The sequence below is a fragment of the Populus euphratica genome, unplaced genomic scaffold (assembly GCF_000495115.2).
Source record: "Populus euphratica unplaced genomic scaffold, PopEup_1.0 scaffold1689.1, whole genome shotgun sequence".
Taxonomy (NCBI): Eukaryota; Viridiplantae; Streptophyta; class Magnoliopsida; order Malpighiales; family Salicaceae; genus Populus; species Populus euphratica.
This window is the reverse complement of record NW_011501579.1, coordinates 5,818-12,599: the sequence shown is the minus strand read 5'-3', so window position 1 is coordinate 12,599 and position 6,782 is coordinate 5,818. Positions and strand designations below refer to the sequence as shown.

General features: G+C 32.5%; 1 long non-coding RNA gene across 1 annotated transcript in view; it reads left to right on the top strand.

Moving 5' to 3' along the window:
* The window catches only part of LOC105118110 (uncharacterized), an 18,287-nt gene that overhangs the window by 10,759 nt on the left and 746 nt on the right, over positions 1 to 6,782 (top strand). The window lies entirely within an intron of this gene.

Genomic DNA, 6,782 nt, shown 5'->3' with positions numbered 1-6,782 from the left:
TTACTAATCACCCCCTCCAACCAGCTTATTACTAGTCCCTAGTAATCAAAGCGTTAAAATAAAAATACAATTTGCAAATTCCACAAAGCAAGGTATTCATCATTTAACTTCCATTAATCTATCCAGATAAGCAAACTCTCGTTAAATTTATATACCTGCTCAATACCTCTTAACAAGATATTCGCTGGTTGATTGAAGCAAAGGTCCGATTATCAGGTGAGTCCTCTAACTCCTTCATTTCACACATGTCTGGAACAGGTAAAAGCACTTTTGCAAAGAAACGTCGTGCAAAACATATTTTGAGGTAGACCGGAAAATACTTTTTCAATTTTTCAAGATTGGTGTCCATTTTCAAATGAGAATTGGAAGAGAGATTCAAAGAATTGCATAAATATATACACAGATATCAGTTATTGTGGGAAACTGAAAGAACCGACTTAAGTCAAGGAGTACCGTTGTCCGCCATTTAACCGAGGTGAGAGAAACTAGCAAAAATCACTCAAAAAAAAACATAAAAACAATGTAAGAAAAACAAAATAATCAACCTTTATCTACAAGATCATTCAAACCAGTTGATTCATTTTCACTAGGAAAATTATCAAAGTAAGCTTTCAAACAATGTCCATTTTTCTTAAAAACATTATCATTCATTGAATTCTCAATATCACGGGCCCCATAAGGATTGTTCCATCTTGATCTTAGCTCTCTAGGGAATGAATAGAGTTGAGAATTATAAAACAAAATTTTTTGATCAGTGTCAACTTTTTGACAATTTTCACAAGTTTTGCAGAATGCATGTGTGTCCTTGAACATGGTGGGCCAATAAAATCTATTTTGAAAGATTTTTATAGCTGTCTTTTTTTACGAGAAATAACTTTCATATGCTTCAGAATGACAAAGTTTAATGACACTACTTACCTCATTGTCGGGAATGAATCTTTGAAATATTTGATCAGGATAATTTTTGAATAAGTTAGGGTCATCAGAATAAAAGTTCTTCACTTCGTTCAAAAACATTTCTTTATCTTGGGTACTCCAATCACCTGGCAAATCTCCTAAAGCAAGAAAATTGATATTTTTATCATACTAAGGCATTGGACTAAGAGAAAGTAAGGATTCGTTAGGAAAGTAATCATCGATTAATGTGATATCAGATGTCGAATTTGTTATCATTATTGACAAAAGATTCACATCAACATTTTCGATGCTTTTTTCATCCGTGATTTCTTCCTCAGAATAAATCATTTGCAAATCTTCAGATTCATCCAACTCATTTTTACTTAAAGTAGATTCAAGTTGATCATAAACTAATTCGTCAATATGATCTACTTCTTGTAAATCATTATCTTCTCCAAGTTGTTTGTAAATGTTGAAAATATTCATCTCCAATGTCATGTTTCCAAATGATAGCTTCATCAGTCCATTCCTACAGTTAATCAATGCGTTAGAAGTTGCAAGAAACGGACGTCCTAAAATAAGAGGAAATGAATTACATGCTTCAACAGGTTCTGTGTCCAAAACAATAAAATCCACAAGATAAATTAATTTATCGACTTGTACTAACACATCTTTAATTATTCCTTTAGACACTTTTACAGATCTATCGGCAAGTAAAAGAGATATAGAAGTTGGTTTTAACTCACCTAGATTGAGACTCTGAAAAACTGAATATGGAAGTAAATTCACACTGGCACCAAGATCAAGTAAGACTCTTTCAATTTTATGCTCTCTAATAAAGCAAGAAATTATAGGATAACCAGGGTCTTTATATTTCAAAGCATTATTATTCTGAAGAATAGCACTTACTTGTTCGGCTAGAAAGGCTTTCTTTTTCACATTCAGTTTCCTCTTCACAGTGCATAGATCTCTTACCTGTTTGAAAGCATCCAGCAAAGGTATATTGATTTTTACCTGTTTGAAAGTTTTAAAAATTTCGAGTTGTGATTGACTTTCCTTTGTTTGGTCATGGCTTGAGGAAATGGAAGTGATGGCGGAGAATCAGTCTTTTCTTTGCAATTTTCAAATTCAACCCCTTCCTTACCCTCAGAGATTGACTCATCATCTTTCTCATAAGGTTCAAGAGTGGGTTTTTCAATAACCTTACCACTGCGAAGAATAGTGACTCATTTGACTTGATCCATGTGTTGGCTTCCAGAACTACTTGTATTTGCATTGTATTGCCCCTTGGGATTTTGATGTGGTTGAGATGGAAACTTACCTTTCTCTTAGAAACTGAGAGCAGACGTCAATTTTGCAAGAGTATCTTTAAAATCTGTAATGTTTCGAGCAAGTTGAGTATTGATTGCCTCTTGCTTTTCAATGAATGCATGGAATGTTTCCTCAAGATTTCTTCTAGGAGGTGGAGCATAAGGAGGTGGAGCATAAGGAGGTGCATATCCATGAGAATTTTGGAAATTATGGTGTGCTTGAAATGATGGTTGTGAAGTTTGTGCATTGTTCTTCTAACTCTTCCAACTAAAATTTGGGTGATTTCTCCAACCAGGGTTGTATGTTTGTGAATATGGGTTGTGGTTGGCCCTTTGGAAACTGTTTAAAGCATAAGCTTGTTCATGGAGACATTCCTTAAAAGAAGGCAATGTTGGACAATCGTTAGTTGAGTGTTCATTAGTTTCACAGATTTGACACGCAATGTTTTCAAAGAATTTTAATTGACCACTCTTTTTCAATTCTAGTGCCTCGACTTTTCTAGCTAAAGATGCAAACTTGGCTTGAAGGTCATGATCTTCCCTAAGGTTGTACATACCTCCACTAGATGTATGAGGTTGAGTTTTACTCGGTGCCTCATATGTACCCGCAGTGTCCCAATTTTGAGCATTTTCAGCTAACAAGTCTAAGTGCTCTATTGCTTCATCAGGATCTTTATCTTCAAAAGTTCCATTGCACATCAATTCAACCAGTTGTCTATCTCTAGGTGTTAACCCTTCATACAAATGTGAAACCAATCTCCATGTTTCAAAACCATGATGAGGGCAAGTACTAAGCAAGTCTCGATACCTATCCCAACATTGGTAAAATGTTTCTCCTGGTTTTTGAGTGAAAGTGGTGATTTGTTTTTTGAAAGAATTTGTTCTATGATATGGGAAAAACTTCTTTAAAAATTGTTGTTGCATTTCATCCCAAGCACAAATGGATCCTGGTCTCAAATTTTGTAGCCATGTTTTAGCTTTATCTTTTAATGAAAAAGGAAAAAGCTTTAATCTGATGGTGTTCATGCTACAATTTAAATAATTATATGTGTTGCAGACCTCCTCAAATTCCTTTAAATGCAAGTATGGATTTTCCAATTCTAAGCAATGAAAAGAAGGTAAAAGTTGAATAATACCTGGTTTAAAATTAAAATGAGATGCATTGAGAGGAAAAACTATGCATGATGGTGCACTTGTTCTTGTGGGATTCATGTGGTCTCTAAGTGTTCTAGCACGGTTATTCTCATTATTCTCATTATGAAGTGATTGATTATCTTCTCCAGCCATATTTTCTGAAAATGATGAGGATACCCTACAAAGTCTACCACTTGATGTACGTGACCACACTCTCATGCACGTGTAGGAATAAAATAAAAAAAAAAGAAGAAGAAAGCAAAAGAAGGAGGAAGAAAACAAAATAAAAAGAAACAAAGTTATATACAAGAAAAGTGAAAAGAGAAAATAAAATAAATACTATAATTTATACAAGAACTTACCTCCCCGGCAACGGCGCCAAAAACTTGACACGACTAAAAGATTGATGTCTTCTCCCAAGTGCAGGAGTGTCGAAGTAATAAATAACCCGGCAAGACCGGGGTCGAACCACAGGGAGGTTAATTGTACAAATTATAAACAACAATTATAAACAATAATTATAAACAACAACAATAATAATAGAAGCAATAATAATACTAATAATAATAGTAGTAGTAGTACTAATAATAATAATAATAATAATAATAATAATAATAAAGAAAGAGAAGAAGAAGAAGATGATGAGAACTTGGAGATGGAAAATTAATGTAAGGATTAAACAATAATAATAACAAATGTCAAGGTTAGAGGTTCCACTAATGGTATATCAAACAAGTATAGTATAAACTCTTATTATTGAATTGGAAACCACACACAAAGGAGGTTCCAATCAGATTATATATTGTTAACATGATTACATTAGTCATCTTATTCAATTAATGCTAATACTTGTAAATCTCGTCAAGCATTCATGATTATAACTTATGTTAACAACAAATCAAGTTCCTTTCATAGCTCAGGTGTCGGTTATACCATACATTATGGGCTATGAAAGTGCCAAGCATTTGTTGTACCAAGTGTTATACAACATAAATCAAGATTAATCATTTAACAAGCAAAGTATTAAAGAGTAAACAAGATAACAAATATAAAACATGTTAGTATCAAACATTAAAGTCCATATTAAGTTTACATTATACTTATTCTCACACCATTAGTGTAACCTTTTCACCTTGACATAATTAACTTAGCTAGACATAATGAAAGAAAGCAAAATAGATAAACAAAATAAGAACATAAAAGTTAACTAAGTAAAGGAAAGGAAATGAAAGGCATAAACTTAATATTAATGAAAACAAAGCATAAAAAATACAAAGAGAGAAAGGAAGAGCATGATCTTGATCTGAACACCAAGATGCCTAAATGCATGGCAAATGCCTCCTTTTATAGGCCAAAATTGGGAACTATTGATTTGATGACTAATTGATAAGTGGGTGACCAACTTTTGACTTGGTGACAATCCTTATCTTCTCTTGTCTGCCCAAAACGTCATTGATAACGTCAAAACTGGAGCCAGTTGCAAACATGAAAGTTGTAGGCAATTGTCTCAGCTTTCTTGTGTAAAAAATTCAGCTCATTTGGACTTCTAGAACTCCAGATATGGCCAAAATACCGAACAGTGCTCGGGCTGGAAGACAGATTCGGGCTTCTTTGTTGTTTCTACAATTTGGACTTGATAATGGCCTTTTTAGATCTTGGGCTCCATATGAAAGTTGTAGGCCTATGTCTTACCTTTCCATCCATATAAATTGGACCTAAATCTGAGATATATAGCTCCAGATATGACCCATTTACCGAACAGTGTTCCGGTTTGGATTGCACCGACATCTCTTCTCTAAGTTTGACCATCTCTTTATCCATGCAATTTAAGTTCTTCAAGTCATCAATCAATCCTTTCATTAAAATAAATCAATTGTTATTTGTTGTGTGGACATGTAGGATCATGGATTGTATTTGGATTGATTTGAAGGCTGATTTAGGGCTTAATTTAAGCATTATATAAGGATACAAATGTACCTAGTATTTGGGCTAAGATTGACGTTGAAACCTTGAGTGTTTGATGGTTGAAGTTTGCACACAATATAAGGCAAGTTTGAGCTTGAAATAGATCATATGATAATCTTTTCTAGAATTGGAATAGAATTGATTTTTTGGGGAAAATTTAGAGCACTTGTTTAAACCCAGATTTGCTTCAAACTTCAACTAAATTTCTCTTCAATTCTTTATTTTAAATTCCAACATTAAATTTTCTGATGTAATCTGTTTAAGCTCCAAAAACCTAGCAAAACATTAAAAGAAACTTCATTACTAAAAAGCACATCAATTATATAAAAATCCAAATAAAAACAATAAATGCATATGTAAAATAAGAGATTTAATGATACTTTTTATTCACAATCAATTAATAAAAAGAGTTTATACTATACTTGTTTAAAATACCATTAGTTGATCCTATAACCTTGACATTTGTTGTTATTATTATTTAATCCTCACATTGATCTTTCATCTCAAAGTTCTCATCAACTTATTCTTATTCTTCTTCTTTTATTATTATTGTTGTTGTTGTTGTTATTGTTGATGATATTGTTGATGATGATAATGATGTTATTGTTGTTGTTTATAATTTATACAATTAACCTCATTGTGGTTCGACCCTAGTCTTGCTATGTTATTTATTACTTCAACACGTCTGCACTTAGGAGAAGATATCAATCTTTTGGTTGTGTCAAGTTTTTGGCGTCGTTTCAGAGGAGGTAAATTCTTGTACAAATTATAATATTTATTTTATTTTCTCATTTCACTTTTCTTGTATCTAACTTTATTTCTTTTATTTTGTTTCTTCTTCTTCCTTTTATTTTATTCCTACATGTACATGAGAGTATGGTCACATACATTAAGTAGTAGACTTTGTAGGGTATCTTCATCATTTTTAGAAAATATAATTGAAGAAGATGACCAGTCATTTTATAATGAGAATAATGAGAATAACCGTGTTAGAACACTTAGAGACCACATGAATCCCACAGAACAAGTGCACCATCATGCATAGTTCCCCCCTGATGTATCTCATTTTAATTTTAAATCAGGCATTATTCAAGTTTTACCTTTTTTTCATAGCTTAGATTTAAAAAATTCATACTTGTATTTAAGGGAATTTGAGGAGGTATGTAACACGTATAATGACTCAAATTGTAGCATGAACACCATACACTATCACATTAAAGCTTTTTTCTTTTTTATTAAAAGATAAAACTAAAAAATGACTATAAAATTTGAGACCTGGATCTATTTATGCTTGGGATGAAATGCAACACCAGTTTTTAAAGAAGTTTTTTTCCATCTCATAGAACAAACTCTTTCAAAAGATAAATCATCACTTTCACTCAAAAACTAGAAGAAACATTTTATCAATGTTGGGATAGATATTAAGACTTGCTTAATACTTGCCCTCATCATGGTTTTGAAACATGGAGATTAGTT